General features: G+C 49.1%; 4 pseudogenes; 2 read left to right on the top strand and 2 right to left on the bottom strand.

The window, feature by feature from the left end:
• Window positions 1-2,665: 2,665 nt before the first annotated feature.
• On the bottom strand, window positions 2,666-4,591 carry LOC134430823 (feather keratin Cos2-2-like; annotated as a pseudogene).
• A 1,720-nt stretch (window positions 4,592-6,311) lies between these two features.
• On the bottom strand, window positions 6,312-7,391 carry LOC134430876 (feather keratin Cos2-2-like; annotated as a pseudogene).
• Window positions 7,392-9,584: 2,193 nt separating this feature from the next.
• On the top strand, window positions 9,585-10,669 carry LOC134430824 (feather keratin Cos1-2-like; annotated as a pseudogene).
• A 3,191-nt stretch (window positions 10,670-13,860) lies between these two features.
• On the top strand, window positions 13,861-14,620 carry LOC134430747 (feather keratin Cos1-2-like; annotated as a pseudogene).
• Window positions 14,621-23,999: the final 9,379 nt, after the last annotated feature.

A 23,999-nucleotide genomic window follows, 5' to 3' on the forward strand; every position in this document is an offset into this window, starting at 1 on the left:
CTGGAAGCATGAGAACCTCCTGGCCCCCACTGCAGTGCCCAGCTCAATGCCCAGGAGCCACCTGAGCCAAGTCCCAGCCTCTCTCTGTCTGCACAAGACCTTCTCTCCCTTGCCCTCTCCCAGCACAAGCAGCTCCCAGCCCTGGGCTCTTGTAGCCCCTCTCAGCTGAGACCTCCAGCCAGGCAAGAACTGGTCTTCAAGCAGCAGGAGGAGGAGGAGAAGAGGCTTCGCACTCACCTGATTCCTGAAGAGGAGGAGGAGGTGAGAGAAGTGGATGAGAGAGCAGAGACTTGGGCTGCCTTTTATAGCAGTCCTGCCCTGCCTCAGGCCCACAGGCACCTTCGTGGAAGTCATAATTTTCTGACCAGCTCATTTTGAATGCGCACCATCCCAGTTAATGGTAGGGGCTGTATCCTGATTTCCTGCATTTCTGCCTTTTCATTTCCTGGCTTTTGCCATGTGCGTTCCTATCTGAAGTCTTCTGTTAGGGCTGGGATGAGAGGCACAAGAATTTCTGGGGTATAAACACGTCAGAGTGGGCAGAATGCTTGGATCATGGTCTGATGGCATTCCATGCAGGCACGTGTTGCATTTTGATTCCTCCCTACTAGGTCAGCATAATTGGTCAATAATCCATGCCCATTTCTCCGCCTCATTCCTGCTCTTTTCTTGTGCTTTATTTTGTTTCTTTCCTGTCACCACAGCAAGGACACTTCTTCCTACCTCCCCTAGGGCCCCTTCTCCAGCCACATGCTGGTCTTTCTCTCCACATGTTCTTACCAACAATCATTGGTTGTTATTACCAGCTGTGCTGGGTTGACCTTGGCTGGATGGCCAGTGCCCTGCAGCCACTCTATGATTCTCCATTCTGAGGCGAACAGGGATGGGAAAATAAGAAGGAAAATGACTAGAATATTAAGATTTGAATGTTTGCTAAAACATACTCAAAAGATTGTGCATGCAGTAGTAAACTGGAAGAAAATCCCACTTCTTATGCTCTACTTCCAATCAGAAAGTTCTATCTGGCCACTTCCCAGGAAGCAGGGCGTGAGCACATGTAGTGGTGTTATTTGAAGGTAAACATTGCAAATTACAAATGCCCACCCCTGTGACTCCTTTCTTTAGCTGCTGTGTCTGAGCTCATGTCATATGGCACAGAATATCCTTTTTACTCAGTTTGGGTCAAGTTGTTTGTGTTTTGTCCACTCCCCTCATGATCTTGCCACCCTCCAGCTCCTGATGGGGAAGGGAATATTGGAGAGGCAGTGCTGGTGCTGTGTGAGCGGTGCTCAGCAGAAGCCAAAGGACTGGTGTGTTACCAGCACCTTTGTAACACCCAGTGCACAGCACAGCCCTGCTAGGGCTGCTGTGGGGAACATGAACAGACTCAACACAGCCACAAGTCTTGGCTGGCCCCAGGGGTGTCCAGCTCTCCGTGCTGGAGACATACACATCAGCCCTTATCCCCTAGACTTGTCCACTGGGATGAGACACAGTCTCATCCTGCCCAGGCCAATGCTACCACTCAGACTGGTGAAGTGGGTGCCAAGACCTTGCAACAAATGCATGGATGGAATTTAAGGGATCAGGATACAGATACTGCCTTACTCTGAGATGTAGCATAGATGTTCTGGGTGGCACAGGGACAGTCAAAGAGCTGTGAACTCTCTTTAGTGTACAAGCACCAGAATGTCCTTATCTCCCAAAAATGGTGTTCCCAGCCACTATGTCCAGGATAGCAGTGACACATCATTCAGGACCATAAGGCCAAAAACACAGCTCCTCTTTCATGGGGAAGGTTAGTAAAATTCCCTCTTTGCTGCAAGACCACTTATATAATTTTTCTTTAAGTTATATTCATCCTGGTCTTAAGCCTGGACCACTGTTAGACTGTTAGAAATTTTTATTCATCCAATTGTTTTTCACACCGTAATGGATCTTCACTCTTGTGTTGAAGTGGCAAAGTTTGGCAATGGGGGAAAAGGCTGCAGGAATGGTCTTTGGGACAACATTCCAGCAGGTCCCACCATGTCTGGCAGTCAGCTCTGACTGTGTCCAAAAAATCTCCCATAAATGATACCTTCTGCTGTTTTATCCTCAGTTTGAAGAAGCAGAAGCTGTGTAGAAACCACGCTAATGTTTAGAAAGACATGGAGGCCCTCACAAAGACATATTTGAGCGCTGGTCAAAGAGGAGCTTTGCCAGGAAGGACTGAGCCCAAGGGGGAGGATGTTCCCACTTGTGCATCTCTGCCCAAGCGTTGCTTCAACCTCCTCCAGGGAGTGAGGCATGGAAATAAGTTTACTCTTTGCCTTTCCACCATGGCTTTTGGGTGTTCGTTCCGCACAATTCTGTCAACTCAAGGGAACCTCAATAATATTTAATTTCATTTTCAAATCCACAGCAAACCAACCAAGTGGCTCAAAGTCCTGAGCAACCATGCCTGAACATTTCCAGGAATCCAGGAATGAGAAATCTACACATGCTCCAGGCAACTTGTTCCAATGCCTCATCACCCTCACTGTCCACAGATGTCTTTGTCAGCTTGACGGGAAAGGGCACAAGGAAAATCCATAAGAGCAAGTCCCACTCTCTGCTTTTCCACTGTACTCCTGGGGAGTCTGGAAGAGTTGCCACAAAATGAAGGAGAAATCAGAGGCCGAGGTTTGAATGCAAAAAACTTTATTGTGACTAAAGAAGAAAAGCAGGTAAGTAGGGAACAGAACCAGGAGCAACCGCAAAGATGCAATGGGGGTGTGCAAGGCCTGGCTGGCAGATAGAGGGAGGAAAGGATGGGGAGAAGAGATGTCATTAGGCTGGCATTGGGTGGTGGGGAAAGGAAATGAAGGGAGGAGAGAGGAGAAGATGGAATTAATAGCAAAAAAGTGTAAAATCAAAGTTCCAAAATTCTGTCTTCATTCCAGCACCATGTTCTGAGGTCTTGGAGGTTGTTGGCCGATGACATTGGCGGCAGGATCTTTAGCAGGGACGACAGCATCTGCTGCCACCATAGCAGTTGGTGATGCAGGAGATGTCAAAGCCCCCAGAGCTGATGGGCACTCCACCACAGCTGAGGATGTTGCCAACAGCAGCAGAGGTGGAGGATCCCACGGCGGTGTTCTGTGGGGAGGAGCTGAGGATGGGCCCAGGCAGGGTCACCAGCACAGCAGGCGGCTGAATGACAACGTGGGAGCTCTGGCACTGCCTGACACAGCACTCAGTGCAGCTGCTGGCCAGCGGGCAGGGGCCACAGGGCTGGCAGCAAGGCTCACAGGGCTTGCAGCAGGACATGGCTCGAGGTCACAGGTGTACCTAAAATGGAAGACAGGGAGAAGCACAAAGTGAGGACACATGAGAAGCAGCACTGCACCCAAATACTCTGCAGCCAAGGCACCTCCTGCCCCACATTGTAGTGCCCAGCTCAAAGCCCAGGAGCCACCTCAGCCAAGTCCCAGCCTCTCTCTGCCTGCACAAGACCTTCTCTCCCCTGCCCGCTCCCGGAAGAAGCAGCTCCCAGCCCTGCGCTACGACAGCCCCTCTCGTCTCAGACCTCCAGCCAGGACATATCTCATTTTCGAGGAGGAGATGTAGAGAACATGCTTCCCACTCACCTGATTCCTGAAGAGGAGGTGAGAGAAGTGGATGAGAGAGCAGAGACTTGGGCTGCCTTTTATAGCAGTCCTGCTTTTCCTCAGGCCCAGAGGCACCTTTGTGGAAGTCATATTTTAATGACCAGCTCATGTCAAATGTGAACCATCCCAGATAATGGTAGGGGCTGTGGTCTGATTTCCTGCATTGCTGCCCTTTTCATTTCCTGTCTAATTCCATCTGAATTCCTATCTGAAGACTTCTGTAAGTGCTGGGATGAGAGACCCAAATATTTCCAGGATACAGACCATGTCAGCTCAGGAAGAAGGTTCAGATGGTGGCATTCCATGTGGTCTGTTGATGTGAACCTGTGCCAAAAACTCTGTATGGTTTTTTGTACTAGAATTGTCAGGAATGTACACTGCTCTCATTCCTGCATGCTCAGGACTGACATGTGAGGGTACATTCAGCATCCTTCTCTGTTTTTCTCCCTGACTCTGTCAGTCAGTCATTGCTGCACTGACCACATTGGTGCACAAACATTGTCACAGGAAAATTCAGCTCATCTCATTTGTCTCATCCTCTTACTGTGCAGTCTCTGTGGGTCTCCTGTGAACACCAGCAGTGTGTCTGTGACCTGGTCTTTCCTTGGTATTCCTGAGTCCTCTCCCCCCAGAGTTGCTCCCTACATGTCTTCGGCAGAGTTCTGAGTTGATGGTATTTTTATGGCCTTTTATGAATATATAGAATTTTGCTTGGCTCCATGTAGCCACGCATGAGCACACGGGTCAGTCTGTGTGTGCGGGTGTGTGTGCATTTGTATGTGTGCAAACCTCATCATGAGGGCACGTGAAGATTCCCTCAGTCAGCCCTGCCCTTGGTGTGTCCTTCAGCACCACAGAGTAGCCAGGTATCTTTGCCAGAAGAAGCCAATCTACAACTGAATGGTGCTTGCAGGGAAGTACCTGACATAGAACTGAAACACAGCCTCTGTCTCCTTCATCCTCCATTTCTTGCTATATGTTCCAAGAATGTCTTCCTACCTCTGCAGATTTTCAATCTTTAATTGAAAATTAAGGGATAAAAGGGACAATATCCAGCCCTGGGGTGCCTAGCAAGCTGCCAGAAGCATATTGTTAGCTTAAAACAATTTTCATATATACTTTTTCATTAAATTCGTTACATACATATTCATGAGGGTTATACATATTCAAACATTCCTGCGAGTTCTTTTACATGTTCTGAGAACTCTTTAGCTTTGTTCGACCCTTGATCTGTCATGCAATAGTGTAGATTTGATTTCTTGGAGTTGTGTATATCATTTCCTCACAATATATATGCCATTTTCTTATGTGTATGCCATTTCCTCACAACAATAAACAGAATTATTGATCACCACACAGTCAATGGCAGGAGTCTTTTTCACATCCCTTCTTTTAGTGTTATCTATATGGTTCCTTCTATGTTATCTAATCATACAGACAGTTTTAGATAATTCCATATACTTATCTGAGTTTTCTCACTATTGTCAGCTAGTTACAAAGATAAAAACGTTCAGTAAGAGTTAATATTACAAAGTCTTTATTTTAATATTTTGTAAAAGCCAAAACTATAATATATTTATCACACTAATATATATAAACTACACATGGCCAGAGCATTTGCCACAAAAGCTGACAAATTATACTATATACAAAACCAGTTAAAAGTGATTAAAAATTGTACTAGATCAATATTGTTGTGATTAATAATAATCTGCAAAAGCTAATACACAACAGCAAAAGCCCACAACTCTCCAGTTATTTATAGCACACATAATTCTCCAAGGCTATATTGTTCCATTAATTTGGTAAGAGTAAAATGCTGTTCTGTTCTGCTGTTCTTATCAGGCATTCAAACATTTGGCCTTGATTTCAGGGCCTCGTGGCCTCAGGGAGTAGTGGAGAACTCCAGCATTAGCTGGCATCATCGCACAGGGAAACCACCCACTGTCTCTCCTCTTGAAGGGTTTTCATTAAAAGCAAGCTTCCTGGCAAAGTGGTTTGGCCTTTGGCAGATGCAGCCTTTCAGAAGCTGCAGCTCCCTGCTCTGACTCCTGCCAAGTTCAGCTGTTTGCTATCAGTGTTCCCAGGCAACCTGCAGCTTTCCTTTCCCCAGAGGCTTACATTCCTGGAAAGGCCACTATCCACATCTGAACCCAGTCCCTAAGCCAATTCCTTCACTGCTTTTGAGCTTGAGCATTTTAGAATCCTGAGTATTTCCCTCTCCTTAATGAAGGCAAGGTGCTACCTCAAGTGTGCTCAACTTGACTGGCAGATGCTGATCCCAAATTCTGCACCACCTCAGCCCTGCATGTCTGGACAGCAGCTGGGTCCTGCCAGGTGCTGAAGGACTCTGTGAGGTACCTGTCTCATCTGCCTTTGACCACATGTGCTGCTCATGGGCCCTGGACTGGGTAATGCAGGTGAGGAGAAGGAAGAGATGAGGCTGTGGGCCGGTCACAGACATTGCTGTTTCCCTTCCCCATTCCTGCCACCCTTTGGAGCCATCTTTTCCCTGTTTGCCATTGGACGTGGAGTAGCCAGGGATGTTCTTCATCAAGTCCAATGGAAAAGGCAGAAAGGAAAACCCACTACAGGGAGTCCCACGCGCTCCCCATCCACTTTTACCCCGTGCAGACTGCAATATTTTCCATAAAAAAAGGAAGATATGGAGGCCAAGGCTTGGATGCAAAACAACTTTATTGAGCGTAAAGTGGAAAAGGAGGTGGCTCACAGAGGCCAAGAGGAGCAGCCACTAAGATGCAATGGAGCTCACGCAGGATGTGCACCTGCCTGCCCTGCAGAGAGAGGGAGGGCAACATGGCCACACTTGTCTGGCCTGGGGAGACACAGACAGTGAATAAAAGAGAGGGGAGAGTAGAAGATGGAAAGAAAAGCCTGCAGCTCTAAATATAATCTCCCAAAGCCCTGTCTGTGCCCAGAATGAGGTTCAGAGGTCTTTGGAGGTGCCAAGGATGTTGCCAGCAGATTTAGCAGGGACGGCACCTGCTGCCACCATAGCAGTTGGTGATGCAGGAGATGTCAAAGCCCCCAGAGCTGATGGGCACTCCGCCACAGCTGAGGATGTTGCCAACAGCAGCAGAGGTGGAGGATCCCACGGCGGTGTTCTGGGGGAAGGAGCTGAGGATGGGCCCAGGCAGGGTCACCAGCACAGCAGGTGGCTCAATGACAACGTGGGAGCTCTGGCACTGCCTGACACAGCACTCATTGCAGCTGCTGCCCAGGGGGCAGGGGCCACAGGGCTGGCAGCAAGGGTCACAGGGCTTGCAGCAGGACATGGCTCGAGGTCACAGGGGCACCTAGAATGGAAGACAGGGAGAAGCACAAAGTGAGGACACATGAGAAGCAGCACTGCACCCAAACACCCTGGAAGCATGAGAACTCCTGGTCCCCATTGCAGTGCCCAGCTCAAAGCCCAGGAGCCACCTGTGCCAAGTCCCAGCCTCTCTCTGTCTGCACAAGACCTTCTCTCCCTTGCCCTCTCCCACCACAAGCAGCTCCCAGCCCTGGGCTCTTGTAGCCGCTCTCAGCTGAGACCTCCAGCCAGGCAAGAGCTGCTCTTGAAGCAGCAGCAGCAGCAGGAGCAGAAGAGGCTTTGCACTCACCTGATTCCTGAAGAGGAGGAGGAGGTGAGAGAAGTGGATGAGAGAGCAGAGACTTGGGCTGCCTTTTATAGCAGTCCTGCCCTGCCTCAGGCCCACAGGCACCTTCGTGGAAGCCATAATTTTCTGACCAGCTCATTTCAAATCTGCACCAATCCCAGTTAATGGTAGGGCCTGTGTCCTGGTTTCCTGCACTGCATCCTTTTCATTTCCTGGCACATGCCATATTCTTTCCCCCTTGAGGTCTTTTGTAAGTGCTAGGAGGACAAGCCCAAGGATTTCCGGGAGGTAAACACATCCACACCTGCCAAATGCTCAGATCAAGGGCCGTTGGCATTCCATGCATTCAGCCGATGTGAACCTGTGTCATTCTTGTGGGTTTGTTTGTGTCAAAGTTGGCAGGAAATGGGCACCAGTTTTTTGCTTCTTGCCCAAGGACTGCCATGTGAGGGGATATGTTGTGTCAACAGAGACCCCAGGGGCTGACTTCTTCCTGTCCTCATAGGAGTGCACATAATTTTGAGTTGTTCCCGGCAGACCAGTGAACTGAAGTCCCTGAATGGATCTTCTTATGCTGGAGTGTTTCTGGTGACTGGGATGGGACACAGGCTCCTCCTCTCCAGACCAATGCTGGATGCACTTGTACAGCTCATCTCCCTGGTGCTGAGTGAGGAGGTGGTTGCATCTCACAGCAAATGGGTGTTGAACTGAATTGACTGGGACGTGGGTTGTGCTCTGCTGTGAGATGTAGGACAGACTCTCTTGTGTGGTACTGGGGAAGTCAAAAATCTTTGAGTCAAACTCCTTTCACGTTTAAGGACCAGGACCTCCATATGCCCCCAAAATTGCATGTCTAGCAACTGTGCATGGAAGAGTAGGAAAGTGTGACTTTTTTTAGGCTAACTGCCAAAATCCTGCTGCTTTTTCATGATCAGTTCTGTTGAAGTCGATCTTTGGCAAAAAATAACTTGTGTTCTGACTGCAACCCCTCATTCTCTATCTTGTTGTGCTACTTAAACATGAAGGAAATAGAAGAGAACCAGAGCTGAGGCATCTTGCAGACAGCCCATTCCCAACTCTTATCACACAGAGCACCTCTGGGACAGGAAAGGTTATTCACATGGGCTGGCAAGGTGGCACGGACGAGCCACCACCAGTTCCTGCAATGGTCCTCGAAAGAGAGCACCAGTCAGAACAACCCTTGCTCTCTCACTGCAATTGCAATCCCATCCTGGGACAGTTTCATAGCAGAAGCTCTTTCCTCCACCATTTCCTCTTCTCTGAGGCAATAATCCCAGCCCCTCACAGCAAGAGGATCTTTTTCCCATCTCTGGCTGCATGGGGAAAATTGGGATGCCAGGGGAGAACTGAGGCCCCTTCCTGCAGAGCTCAGCCTTGCACCAAAGGGTGCGAGGTCCTCCTGCCTGGATGCCAACACAGGAGAATTCTGCTTTGCGTCTATCCCTCACTCCCACCTCTCCTGAAGCGTGGAGCTCATAGGGAACACCCTTTAATGCTCAAACCTCAGAAATCTGGGACCACAAAGACAGTGGAGACTTCTGAAAAGCCTGTCTGGGAAACACAGAGTGGACTGGCCAGAAGAGAGGATCAGTGAGGGATGGATGTTTGGGAAAAGAAAACAATAGAGTTGCATTGGGGAACATTTGTTGAAGACACTGACAATGAAAAAAATAAAACAGGATATTGAGAAACAGAAAAAAAAGAAAAAAAATGCAACCCCTTCTCCCCCAAAACAGCCCTTGAATTAAGTTCAGTGTCCTTGACCATGGCAGGGGGGGTTTGGACTAGATGATCTTTAAGGTCCCTTCTCAGCCTTAACATTCTATGATTCTTTGATTTCATTATTCAGTTCATCCACACCTCTTTCTTAAAGATTCAAGTTCCATCCTTCATTAATGAATCACCTATATCTTCCAGCCCTCCATGGCACTGTGGGCTGTGGAATGGAGGAGTTTTGGTCAGAGCACAACTGTTCTTTTCTGCCTCCTCGCATTTTTCTCTGTTCCAGGATGAGCTCTTCCTACAGGCTGCAGTCCTTCAAGGTAGGTATGGATGCCAATACAGAAGAACTCTACTTTGCCATATTTTTATATGAACAAACTCATAGAAATTACACAGCTTTACATTACGTGCCTCCATGGGATGCCACCAGCCCAGGACGTAGGCATTCTGCCTGTTTTTATAATCCCAGAAATTCCTGGGCCTCTCATCTCAGCACTTAAAGAAGAATTCATATAGGAAAGCACGTGGCATGTGCCAGGAAATGAAAACGAGGCATTATAGGAAGCCAGGACACATCCGCCACCATTAGATGGGATGGTGCCTATTTGACATGAGTTGGTCAGAAAATTATGACTTCCACAAAGTTCCCTGTGGGCCTGAGGCAGGGCAGGACTGCTATAAAAGGCAGCCCAAGTCTCTGCTCTCTCATCCACTTCTCTCACCTCCTCCTCCTCAGGAATCAGGTGAGTGCAAAGCCTCTTCTCCTCCTGCTGCTGCTGCTTGAAGAGCAGCTCTTGCCTGGCTGGAGGTCTCAGCTGAGAGGGGCTGTTGTAGAGCAGGGCTGGGAGCTGCTTGTGCTGGGAGAGGGCAGGGGAGAGAAGGTCTTGTGCAGACAGAGAGAGGCTGGGACTTGGCTCAGGTGGCTCCTGGGCTTTGAGCTGGGCACTGCAATGGGGGCCAGGAGTTCTCATGCTTCCAGAGTGTTTGGGTGCAGTGCTGCTTCTCATGCGTCTCACTTTGTTCTTCTCCCTGTCTTCCATCCTAGGTGCACCTGTGACCTCGAGCCATGTCCTGCTGCAAGCCCTGTGACCCTTGCTGCCAGCCCTGTGGCCCCTGCCCCCTGGGCAGCAGCTGCACTGAGTGCTGTGTCAGGCAGTGCCAGGACTCCCATGTGGCCATCCAGCCGCCTGCTGTGCTGGTGACCCTGCCTGGGCCCATCCTCAGCTCCTTCCCCCAGAACACCGCCGTGGGATCCTCCACCTCTGCTGCTGTTGGCAACATCCTCAGCTGTGGCGGAGTGCCCATCAGCTCTGGGGGCTTTGACATCTCCTGCATCACCAACTGCTATGGTGGCAGCAGGTGCCGTCCCTGCTAAACCAAACATCCTTGGGCACAAACCTCCAAGACCTCAGAACCTAACCTAGTTCTGAGCTGAAGATAGAGCTTTGGGACATTGTATTTACATCTTCAAGCCATCATTCCCTTCTACTTTTCTTTCTCCTCTGTTTGCTGTCTGTGTCTCCCCAGACCAGTCTAGTGGGGACATGTTGCCCTGCAGGTTGGGCAGATGCACGCTCTGCAGAAGCTCCACCGCTCCTTAGTGGCTGCTCCTGGTGCTCTCTGTGAGCCACCCCCTTTTCTTCTTTCAACTCAATAAAGTTGTTTTGCATCCAAGCCTTGTCCTCCAAGTTCTCTTTCTTTCCATGGCAACTCCTCCAGTTTGCTCAGGACAAAAAGTGGAGAAGCAGAGGGTGGGAGTTCCTGCAGTTGATTTTACTTTCTGCCCTTTTGTCTTGTAGCTGACGAAAACTATTTGGGTACTGCACAGTCAGTGGCCATCAGGTACAGCGAGGCTCCAAAGGGTACCAGGAGTGGGTTGGTGTGTGAATTGATACATCAAAGTCACCAAACCACAGCTGAAATGCAAAGAGTAGATTTATTTCATTACCTCATTAACTCAAGGGTCCCAAGGCACTGCCAGGCTGCAGAGACACATAAGAGAGGCACAGTGGCACCATTAGGGTCAGTCCAATCCTGCGTCAGAAAGCTGACATTACTTTATTAGAGAGCTGGATGCATGGGGATGCCTCCTCTAAGCATGCCCACTAACCTAAGAGACCAGTTTGTATTCCAAAAATTAATACATATTCACATATTCATCCTTTTATAAATAATGTCCATATTTTAAATATATCCATGGACTTGTTTGGATATGGTTCCAGATCTTCTGATGAATCTTTTCTTTTTGAGAGTATCCCAAATATGTGGTCAGGTCATAAAGTACTACTCCATCATTCTTCAGTCTGACACACAAACCTCGTTCTCATGTTGGGGTTTAGGATTTTTCTTTTGTTTTTATCTCTCACGGATTTTTCTCCCATCTCTTGCCAAGAAACCATAACAATAGATACTTAAGAGAGACAAAAGAAATTGCCACGGGAAGAGTGCAGCTCTTAGCTGGGGAGTTTCTCTTGGAAGGGCAGAGATACTGCCAGATTTTGGCTGGGTTAAAGAGATTTGCAGCTCCTAACTCTCTTGGTCTCTTGGCATTCAGAGGAAAGCAGGCTGCAGTCACTGTGGGGGGAGTTCACCAGAACTGTGAGGCTCCATCTCCTGCTGACTTCTCCTACCTGAGTAGGAGACTGAAGTATGACTGAAGCTCTGTTTGTGGGGGTGGCCATTGCACTGGGACCTCCATCTCATTAGAGGGAGACCCTTTTCACCATCTGCTCATGTGCCTCAGGCAAAACTTAATCTCAGGCCCTTACCCAGGCCCTTTCCCCCTCCAGGATCCCGGGCTCTTTTCCCCTCCAGGAAAGCCTCTCCTGGATGTGTCTGGGAGCTGGACTGCTGCTGATGCTGAGTTTCTGCTGCCTCTTGCTTGCTTCCCTGGGTGAGCTCATCCTGCTGTTCCAGCCGCCGTTCTGAGGTTCCTGCTGCAGCCCATTTCCCCATCCAGCCCCGTTCTGAGATTCCCATTGAAGCCCATTTCGCCATCCAGCCCTGTTCTGAGGTTCCTGCTGAAGCCCATTTCTCCATCCAGCCCCGTTCTGAGATTCCCACTGAAGCCCATTCCACCATCCAGCCCTGTTCTGAGATTCCCACTGAAGCCCATTCCGCCATCCAGCCCTGTTCTGAGGTTCCTGCTGGAGCCCATTCCGCCATCCAGCCCCGTTCTGAGGTTCCTGCTGGAGCCCATTCTGCCATCCAGCCCGCCCACCATTACCGCGTGAGGGACCCGAGCTCGCGCCACAGCGCCCTCTCCTGGCCCCGGGGAATCACCGCACCCACCCTGCCCGGCCGTGAGCCAGCAGCGCCCCTGCTGGCTGTGCCCGGAACTGCACAAAAGGGGAAAGCGCCTGCGGCCGAGAGAGGCAAGGACAGGTTGTGTGATTCTGTTTGGTGTTATTTGTTTGTTTGAGTTGTTATACATATATTTATTAGTAAAGGTCTGTTATTCCTTTTCCTACATCTTTGTCTGAAATCCCCTTAATTTCAAAGTTAACATAATTCGGAGGGAAGGGGGTCATTGACAAATGTTACACATTGCTTTTCTCTGCAGAGCCTGATTGTGGCAGACACTGATCCCAGCTTGTGGATCATCTCAAGCCCTGCATGTCTGGACAGCAGGTGGGCCCTGCCAGTACTGAAGGATTGTACAGATGTCATAAGGGTGTCATGTCTTTGACCACATGTGCTGCTTATGGACTGCCACTCATGTGCTGGGGTCAGGGCAGGAACAGGCGAGAGGCAGAATGGTAGAAAAGGCAAATAAGGCTTTATTCAAGAGAACCGCTCAGTTTTTATAGAGTGGTACATTAGATTCCATTATATTGGCTAACTAACAGAAACGTCTTTCTCACGCACTGTCCTTCAGAGGAACAGAAAAATAAAGTACTAAAACACCACCTGCAAATTGTTTAGAGTCAACAAGTTATCACATCTTTCCAGCTCCCTAAAACTTCTCACAAGCCTCTGTGAGAAATGCTTGCCATTTCTCTCTCTCTGTCCCATGGCATCCACAATGGACCAGGTAATGGAGAGGAGCAGAAGGAAGGGATGAGGTTGTGGGCTGTTATCACCAAAATGAAGATTGTTTCTCATATTCACTGCTGCCACTCTTTGCATCCAGGGTCTCCCTGATGGCCACTGGCTGCAGAGTAGCCAGGGATGTCTTCATCAGCTGCAAGGGAAAAGACACAAAGTAAAATCTGCTACAGGGAATCCCACTTAGAGCTTCTCCACCTCTTTTCCTGAACAGACTGGAAGTGTTGCCACAAAACACATGATGAAAAAGAGTCCCAGTTAGGGATGCACAAATAATTTGGTGAGTCTAAGAAGAAAAGGAGGTGGCTCACAGAAGGAACCAGGAGCAGCCACTAAGATGTAGTGGAGTTCCAGTGGGGTGTCCATCTGCCTCTCAGGCTGAGGGAGAGAGGGCAACACATCCCCTCTAGACTGGCCTGGAGAGACACAGAGAGCAGGTGGAAAGAAGGAGATGAGTGGAAGAAGAAAACAACACGCCAAACCTCTGTCATGTCCCCTCACGCTGGATTTCTTGGGCATGCGACCAAGAAGAACAAGACCAGAGCCCCTTTCCTGACAATTTTGCCACAAAAAAACTATTCAGAAATTACACAAGAGAACATCACCTGCCCACAAAGGATGCTGCTGGCACCTGATCAGAGACTTCTGTCTGTGCTGACGTCTTTCTGCCCCGGAAATCCTTGGGTTTATCCTGTCGGCACTTACAGAAGTAGCCTTTCATATAGGAAAGCAAGCGAAATTACCAGGAAATGAAAAGGCAGCAGCGCAGGAAACCAGGACACAGCCCCTACCATTAACTGGGATGGTGCACATTTGACATGAGCTGGTCAGAAAATTATGACTTCCACAAAGGAGCCTCTGGGCCTGAGGCAAAGCAGGACTGCTATAAAAGGCAGCCCAAGTCTCTGCTCTCGCATCCACTTCTCTCACCTCCTCCTCCTCTTCAGGAATCAGGTGAGTGGAAAACCTCTTCTCCTCCGCCTGCTGCTGCTTCTTCAAGAGCAGCTCTTGCCTGGCTGGAGGTCTCAACTGAGAGGGGCTACAAGAGCCCAGGGCTGGGAGCTGCTTGTGGTTGGTAGAGGGCAGAGGAGAGAAGGTCTTGTGCAGAGAGAGGCTGGGACTTGGCTCAGGTGGCTCCTGGGCTTTGAGCTGCAATGGGGGCCAGGAGTTCTCATGCTTCCAGTGTTTGGGTGCAGTGCTGCTTCTCATGCGTCCTCACTTTGTCCCTCTCCCTGTCTTCCATTCTAGGTGCACCTGTGAGCCCGAGCCATGTCCTGCTGCAAGCCCTGTGACCCTTGCTGCCAGCCCTGTGGCCCCTGCCCGCTGGCCAGCAGCTGCAATGAGTGCTGTGTCAGGCAGTGCCAGAGCTCCCACGTTGTCATTGAACCCTCCCCTGTGCTGGTGACCCTGCCTGGGCCCATCCTCAGCTCCTTCCCCCAGAACACCGCCGTGGGATCCTCCACCTCTGCTGCTGTTGGCAACATCCTGAGCTGTGGTGGAGTGCCCATCAGCTCTGGTGGCTTTGACATCTCCTGCATCACCAACTGCTATGGTGGCAGCAGGTGCCGTCCCTGCTAAATCTGCTGGCAACATCCTTCGGCAAGAATGTCCAAGACCTCTGAACCTTGTTCTGGGCAGAGATAAAGCTTCTGGACATTGTAGTTGGAATGTTTGACCATCGCTTCCTTGTTCTACTCTCCTCTCCTTTTCTGTCCCTCACACCCCAAGGCGTGGGACACTCCCAGTGTGGACCTGCCATCCTTCCTTTGTCTGCAGAGCAGTACAAAGAACACCACATGGGAGCTCCATCTTAGTGGCTGCTCCTGGTGCTCTCTGTGAGCCATCTCCTTTTCTTCTTTAAACTTATTAAAAATGTGTTGCATTCAAGCCTCTGCCTCTGAGTCATCTGTTGTTCAGCAACTCCTCCAGTTTGCTCAGGAAAAAGATGGAGAAAGCAATGTTTGATGCTTGCTGCAGTGGATTTTATTTTGTGTCCTTTTCCTTTGGAGCTGATGAAGAACATCCCTGGCTACTTGGCATTCAAAGGCCATCATGGAGACTTTGGCTCCATAGGAGTGGGGATGGGAAACAACAACACCTGGGACAGCCCACGACTCATCTCTTCCTCTCCTTCCTTCATTTCCTGGCCTTGGGCCTGTGGCCAGCACACCTGGGAACAAGGAGATGAGATCCAAACCTCACACAGTCCCTCAGCAGTCAGCAGGGCCCAGCTGCTGCCCAGACATGCAGGGCTGAGGGGATTCACAAGGAAGGATTGGTAACACACTCAATCTGTGCAGTGGAGTCTCCATCAACGTGAATTCAACTCCTCCAAAAGGATCTAATGTTTTGTTCCAGGTGTCCATCTTCCCTGTGCAAGTGACTTGTGGCTTCACTACTAATGCCAACATTTAGGAATGTTTTCAGCTGTACTTCAAAATGTATGGTTAATCCTTGGCCTTTAGCTCCAGGCAATGGTGCAAATACCATTCCCTGAGTATCCATGTTCTCTTGGCCGCAGAAAATGAACTCCTGAAGGCTTTTCTGGGCTCCAAATACCAGCTCAGGTTCATAGGTCTCTGTGATGCATGAAACCTTCCTCCCATGCTCCTCCTGCCTGGATCTCCAGGCAGAGACAGTGGCTTTGTCCATCTGATGGGATACTGGCTCACCTTGCTCTGTCCCAAAACCAAGGCTTCACCTGCTCCTATGAGACCTGCTGCCCAAGCACTGCTCTCAGTTGCCAGAACCAAACCATCTCCAGTCCCATTTCGCTCTGTGTGTGACCCCCACGGGCAACGCCTCCACATGGCTCCATTACCAAAACCTTCTACCCTCTGGAATAATCTTTATAGCCAAACTGGGGAGATACAAGCTGGAGAAGTGGAGTTTAAGCTGGCTGAAAATTCCACTAGGAGGATTCTCACCATAGCTAAATACTGCATCTCCCACACAGGCACCTTGATCCACTAAATTTGCATCACCAGAATATCTTGATTTTACCAGAAACAAAGGACAAAGGCTCAGACAAAAGAATACAGAAATAAATGCCACTGTCTTGAGAGCTGATTAAAATCCTTCTGTTTACCATCTCCTGTGCCAGTAAATGCAAACAAGGCAACAAAACAAGAAAAGCTCCCTAATTAACCACATGGGAAGGATTTACCCTCCAGTTCTTAATGAGTGGTGAGAAACATTCCACACTTCATTAGGGGCAGGGCCATGTGATGCCTTTAGGGGGATCATAGGTTTTAAAACCATTGCAGGCTACCCAGGCATCAAGAGCTCTGAGTCTGATGCTACTGTACAAAAATTGTTCCTTTGGGATCTCTAGATGGACCCATCCGTGCCAAGGGGATCCATTTCTGTATAATATCTCCTCAGGAGTACAGTGAAAAGCACAGATTCAATACCCATATAACACCCAAGGGAAGGATGAATAAAGAGGTAGGTAAAGGATATTGTTGGTTTCTTATGAGACTTAAAGATTATTTGCATGACTTTGTCAAATATTTCCCATCCTTGCTGAGTACCCCTCATTCATCACAAACATTTCCCTGGCAGTCAAAACCAAATCTCCACCTGCAACACAAAGCCTGCAATCAGGTTTTCACACACAAGATGAGTTCTTTTCTACTCAGTCTTTTCCAGCTGGGGCCCTCACACCCTTACTTCATCCCAGAGCTCTGTAGTCACTCCAGAAACACTTTTGGCCATTATCCCTGGAGCCCACATCAAAGAGCAGCAAATGGTGTTGCTCCAAAGGCAGGGCAAGCTCAGCAGCCTTCTTCCTCAACAAGAAACCTCTCGAAACATCAGGTCAGGTTAGGAGACTGCTGCTTAAGCTTCCTAGAAGAGGGAGTCTCCTGAAGATGCAACAGGTATTTTCTCCTTCAAGGAGGAAAAATTGTTTGAGCACAGGTCCCCCTGGCAAATTCCCAAATTTTGGGGAATTTTTGTCTTTTTGTCCTCACCAGTTTGCAGGTGACAGCACCTGCTCTGAAGTTAAAGTCCACAGGGGAGCAGTAGCCTTTTTTCTATTGCCAAAACTCATCTTCCAGCCTTCCTCCCCCTGAGCTGGTTGGTCCTGGTCCCCCTCTGCCCTGCCTTTCTTGCTCTGTGCAGCTGAAGCTCTTGGCTCCATGGGACAGGCACTGGAATCAGATCCACTCAGGGCTTCCATGCTCAAGCTGGGCAGGATTTCTTGGCATTTCTCCTAATGCTCTTTGAAGCTTTATAACATGGAGAATGAAAGAGCAGCCCAGCCTGCAGGGCCGGGCTGTGGGGATGGCCATCACATCCTGTTGTGATGAGTGCCAGAAATGTACAAACTCATTTGAGCTCATCTGCAGAGCATTGCATGCAAATTTATCCATGCCATGCATGCAAAGGAATTTATCATCCACCTAAGTGCATCCATCAAGCAAAAATGCCCTTGTGTGACCACTGTGGGTTCAACAGGCACAAGCCTGGCTGGGCTGGAGCACACCAAGGCACTGCATGGCCCAAAGATGGATTGGCTGAGGATCCCCAGTCATGGCCTGAAGAGTGGAAGAAGCCAAACAACCTGGGGAATCTCTTCCAAGTTTGGTGAATGAAGGAAAAATATTGAAGCTCAGCAGTGCAGTTCAGCTGCCTGGAAGAGAAAAACCAATCAGCAATCAGGTGCTGGGAGGGAGAGAGGGAAAAGTTCATTGTGTGTCCTTTTGGGATCCATTTGGTGTCCAGACAAAGATTGCAGGGCTGAGAGGAGCTTGGCCTTTTGGCAGTGTGGTTGAAAACACCACCCCAGGCCTGCCCCAGGCCACTGGTCCTGGTGTATAGAGGGCTTTTACAGCAATTGGAGTGAGTGTTCTGCCCACAATTACATGCTCCTGTCCCAGAAATTTTAGGAAATCTCATTTTAACCTCAAAGCAAACATCCAGGAGGGAAATATCATAGTGTAAACAAGGAAGCGAAAGGCACCAGGAACTTGGAACACAGCCTGTATCATCTGGGATGCCTGACATTTCAGAAGAGCGTGTCAAAATTTTTCTGTCTGCTCGGGCAAACTTCCTGAGCCTGGGGCAGCATAAAAACCAATGCAGGTCCTTGGTGTCTCATCCACTTCACTCTCCTTTTTCTCCTTAAAAACAAGGTGAGTCTGCAGGCCCTTTTCCTTCTGTTACTCCCAGAGGATGAAGGCATTAGTCAGACTGTTATTCTTTTTCCCATATCTTTGCCTGAAAGCCCCATAATTTCAAAGTTACAATAATATGGAGGGAAGGGGCTAACATTTTCCATTCCAAGGGAAGTTCCCACCTTTCTTGGCGGACATCTTTCAAACCAGGATATTTTTTACTCCCCTTACCTCCATTCTGCAGCAGATGAGATGGAACCCTGTTCTCTTCCATTTGTGTGAATGGATCCTGTGCTCTGGGCTGACAGAATGTTCATGGGCTGTCATTTGCAGAGTGCTTGGGACATAAAGACAAGGATTATTTTTGCCATCCAACATAAATGGGCCATCTAAAAGAGCCCTGTGTGCCATCCCACTGCTGAGCATGACTGTGTGTTCTGATAGAGCTGCTGGCCTAGTTTGATTTTTTGGAATCCTTTCTACATTGTTTTTGCACTTTATCCAACTGGATCACAGTGCAAGGTGTATCTTTATTTGTTACAGAGGGCTCGACCTCATAAATTAATTCAGTTGTTACAAATTGGCAGAGTTTAGAGTGAGGTGGTGTGGAGTTTGGCTTTACTGCATCAAACTTTTCTGACAATGAATAAAGGATGGGGAGATCATATAGAATGTAGTCTGCCTTCCACTCTACTTCATTAGCAAGGCTGGAAAACTCCTCATTCTCCAGCTCCACAATGAGACAGGGAGTTTGCAAATTTAATTCTCTTTCTATTTGGAAGAAGTCAAACAACTGGTTCTTCAAGTTTTCAGCCAATCTCTTTTTAGCATTCAATTCCTTTTCAGCTTTCTTTCCAAGGTGTTCGACTTCTAATTTGCAAAGCTTTAGTTAAGTAAAACAAAGACTAAATGCCTTGGATTTCATTGCTGGGCAACATGCTTCTCTCACCAAAATGGCAGTGTGTTTTTCCTTTTCTATTACCGTGTCCCACATTTTCTTGACTATACTGTGCCTCTGTAAATACTCTGTTTTGTCTGTTTCTCAAAATTTGCCATCCTGCCAATTACACCAAATTGTCACTGGTGAAGAGGGAGCTTCAGACAGAGTATTTTAGAGAAGTCCTGCTGAGTTGTGAGATGCAGAGAGAACACCCTGGCTTTCTAAATTCCTCCTCAAAGAGGAGCCTGGGTTAGGCTGCATCCAATCTTAGCCCTAGACTGGGAGTGGTTTAAGTCACTTTGTCCCATAGGATTAATAAGGGAAAATTTTAGATACATATATATACTCATGTATATATTATACATGAGTATATATATATATAATATATATACACACACACACACATATATATATATATATAATGGCTATGTATATGTAAAATAAATTATTATGACAAATTATTAGACATAATATATTAATCAGAATTATTTACTACACATTGTAAAACCTAAAACTATTAGTACTGTGTAGAATAGGATAATGTACTATATCAAAGCAATGATATTACAGCAATTACATTAAAGCCAGCAAAAATAAAGAACTATTGAAATAGATAATAGTGCAACTCAGCATACCAGGGCTCATGGGCAGATCTCTTTTACTTGACATAAAGGAGCAGTCTTGAAGGGACATTTCCACTCCAAGGCAGGAAAGTTCATACACACATCCAAGCAGGAAAATGTTAGAATAACCTATTGTCTAAAATTGGACTGGACTTCTATAGTACAGAGGGATTGACTCTCAGTCATGTGTCTGTCATTGCAGCAATGTAAGGATGTTGATTGGGGTTTGGTGAGCCCTCAATCCACTACTGATTGATGAGCCTGGCAAATAAGGCATTCTCCAAGTTGCTTGACCACATTACAGGGCAGAATATCCTGCCATAGTGTCTCATCCTTCCATGACTCCAGGGAGACCCAGGGCTCTCCTCTGTGCCTGACACATCCCCCCAGAGCAACACCTTTCTCTCTGGCAGCTGGAGACAGCATAGGGAGAGGGAAGGACCACACAGAGGCACAGGCTGGGATGCAGCAAAACTTTAATGAGTTGGAAGAGGGAAAGGAAGTCCTCTGAGTAGGTACCATAGTGCAGAGAGCACCAGAGGGATGAAGGAGACTCTGTCCCTTGGTCACAATGCAGTTCACACCTTGGATGTGGCTTAGCCAGTGATCACAGAGAAGAAAAAGAGAGGAAGAAGAGCGGGAGAAACAAGGAATTCAGTCAAGGTTTCAGAGACCCCATACACCCCACCTCCAGTGCAGGTGGATGCTTAGTGCCTCTGGAAGCAATGGTCAGGATCTCCACGCTCAGTCCATTTCCATCTTCGGGGTTGTGGGGGTTCTTCTGTGGGGCAGCAGCTTCAGCAGACCCTGTTCCAGCGGGGCCTGGCGATGCAGGAGATGTCAAAGCCCCCAGAATTGATGGGCACTCCCTCAGAGCTGAGGATGCTGCCAGCAGCAGCAGAGCTGGAGGATCCCACCACAGTGTTCTGTGGGAAGGAGCTGAGGATGGGCCCAGGGAAGGTCACCACCACAGGGGAGGGTTCAATGACGATGGTGGAGTCCTGGCACTGCCTGACACAGGGCTCATTGCAGCTGCTGCCCAGGGGAGTGGGGCCACAGGGCTGGCAGGGCTGGTAGCAGGACATGGCTCTGAGTCACACGTGCACCTGGGAGACAAGAAAGAGACAAGACGGGGATGGTTGAGGAGACACCTCTCCACCCACCACAAGGGAGCCAAGACACAGCCTGGCCTGTGCAGGGAGGACCACACGACTCTTTGCCTGCTCCCCACCACTGAGCAAGGACAGACAGGACCACAAAAACACTTTCTTAGTCAACACAACAAGAGTTCCCCCAGCCCAGACACAGCCCCTCTACACATCAAAACCTCTCTCCACCTCTCCTCCCCTCCCCAAACAGGCAGCCTCAAGCCCAGCATAGGACAGAGCCTCCAACTCACTTGCTTCCAAAGGAGAAGAAGGGCAGTGGAGTGGATGGGAGAGTGAAAAGCTGGGACGCCTTTTATACTGGTCCTGCACTGCCCCAGGTCCAGAGGAAGTCTCTCTGGAAACAATAATTTTCTGAGAAGCTCATTTCAAGTGCAAAACACTCCGATTAATGTGATGGACTGCGCTTTGTTTTCCTGCATGGCCGCATTGCCATTGCCTTCCTTGGCCACGCACGTTTCTCCCTGAAGGCTCCATTTTAGAGCTGATCATGGAAGCCCATTGACCTGTGAGACAGAAGCTCTTTTGTGCAATCAGAAGATGAGTCTGGAGTGCCAGAGGCACTGCCTGCAGTCTGGGGACATTGGCTTGGGGCATTCCCATGGGCAGGAAGGGCCCTGCTGCTCCAAGCCCTGGAATGCTTGCTCAGATGCTGAAGGGTTACTGAACGTGCTGATGGGCCACATCCCTTCCTCCCACCCTCCAAAATCTCTGATTCACACTGGCCATTGTCTTTGCAGGCTGGTCATCAGCACTGCTGCTCTCGTCTCTTTTCCTTTTAATGCTGCCCTCAGAAGTCCTTGGTGCACTTGTTGTGCCTCATCCACCTCATGGACTCTCTCTGATATTCCCCTACAAACACAAACAACCTCATCATGAACTCATCCACCCCATGGACTCCCTCTGATAGTCCCCTACAAACACAAACAACCTCATTGTTTCCTCTCCCAGGATGCTCCAGCCTTGCCCACCTAAGAGATTTCTCTAGAGGTTTCTCTGAGTCTCCTCTGCCACACAAGCCCACAGCTGCTCAACTGGAGGCTCTTTTTTCAGTGGTGTTTTCACCACATCAAGGCCTCTTCTGCTTCTCACACTTAGTGGAAGCACAAGAACTAGGGAGGAGACAGCTGGGACAGCAAAGGCAATGGCCGGTATCAACCAGACATTTTGGAGGGTGGGAGGAAGGGATGTGGCCCATCAGCACGTTCAGTAACCCTTCAGCATATGAGCAAACATACCAGGGCTTGGAGCAGCAGGGCCCTTCCTGCCCATGGGAATGCCCCAAGCCAATGTCCCCAGACTGCAGGCAGTGCCTCTGGCACTCCAGACTCATCTTCTGGTGGCACAAACGAGCTTCTGTCCCACAGGTCAATGGGCTTCCATGATCAGCTCTAAAATGGAGTCTTCAGGGAGAAACGTGTGTGGCCAAGGAAGGCAATGGAAATGCGGCCATGCAGGAAAACAAAACACAGCCCATCACATTAATTGGAGTGTTTTGCACTTGAAATGAGCTTCTCAGAAAATTATTGCTTCCAGAGAGACTTCCTCTGGACCTGGGGCAGTGCAGGACCAGTATAAAAGGCGTCCCAGCTTTTCACTCTCCCATCCACTCCACTGCCCTTCTTCTCCTTTGGAAGCAAGTGAGTTGGAGGCTCTGTCCTATGCTGGGCTTGAGGCTGCCTGTTTGGGGAGGGGAGGTGGAGAGAGGTTTTGGTGTGTAGAGGGGCTGTGTCTGGGCTGGGGGAACTCTTGTTGTGTTGACTAAGAAAGTGCTTTTGTGGTCCTGTCTGTCCTTGCCCAGTGGTGGGGAGCAGGCAATGAGTCTTGTGGTCCTCTGAGACAGAGTAGAAATTCTCCAGAGTAGAAATCCATTTTGATTTAGGTGAAATGTACATCTTTGAGTCTGTGGTTAGAAAACATAGCTATGTAGCCTGACTGCAAGGCCTAGGCTCAGGGAAACTGATTCAGTGAAGGATAGAGATAAGGAGGGGAGAGAGAAGGTGATAAAGAGAGACAGGGAAACTGCTGTGAGAGCAGGTCAACCTGACCTAGGAATTCTTTCTGATAAAGAAGAACTAGTGTGGAGTTCATGATAATGAATATGTATGAACCTATTGTGAAATTGTATGCATGTGTATTCGAGACGGGGATAAAAAGGGACCTGACGTCCCCAGAAGTACACGTCTTTTAAGGAGAGCAATCTCCACATGCGTCCGGCGCTGCAATAAACATACCAGCTTTACAACTTCCACAAAGTTGTGGACTTTGGGTTATCTCCACAAAACACCTCCCTGCACTGGCTGCATCTCCCAGGCCAGGCTGTGTCTTGGCTCCCTTGTGGTGGGTGGAGAGGTGGCTCCTTAACCATCCCCATCTTGTCTCTTTCTTCTCTCCCAGGTGCACTGAGACTCAGAGCCATGTCCAGCTGCCAGCCTTGCCCTCCTTGCTACCAGCCCTGCGCCCCTTGCAACTGGCCCTGCAACCCCTGTTTTCAGCCTTGCAACCCCTGTTACCAGCCTTGCAACCCTTGTTACCAGCCTTGCAACCCTTGTTTCCAGCCTTCCAACCCCTGTTTCCAGCCCTGTGGCCCCACTCCCCTGGGCAGCAGCTGCAATGAGCCCTGTGTCAGGCAGTGCCAGAGCTCCACCATCGTCATTGAGCCCTCCCCTGTGCTGGTGACCCTTCCTGGGCCCATCCTGAGCTCCTTCCCACAGAACACTGTGGTGGGATCCTCCTCCTCTGCTGCTGCTGGCAGCATCCTCAGATCTCAGGGAGTGCCCATCAGCTCTGGGGGCTTTGACCTCTCCTGCATCACCAGGCCCCGCTGGAACAGGGTCTGCTGAAGCTGCTGCCCCACAGAAGGACCCCCTGGAACCCAGAAGATGGAAATGGACTGAGTATGGTCATTTAGAGTCACTGAGGATCCATGGCATTTGGGAAGAGCTGTGCCTGGGCTCTCAAACCATGGCCTTTGTCTAACTTGCCTGTTTCCCTCCTGTTCTTTTTTTGTCTCTGCTCTCATGTCCTCCCCTGGGCTGTGATCACTGGCTAAGCCCCATCCAAGGTGTGACTGCACCCATGGCCAAGGGACTCGTGGCCAAATCTCCT

This window comes from Melospiza melodia, chromosome 30, assembly GCF_035770615.1.
Source record: "Melospiza melodia melodia isolate bMelMel2 chromosome 30, bMelMel2.pri, whole genome shotgun sequence".
NCBI classification, from domain to species: domain Eukaryota; kingdom Metazoa; phylum Chordata; class Aves; order Passeriformes; family Passerellidae; genus Melospiza; species Melospiza melodia.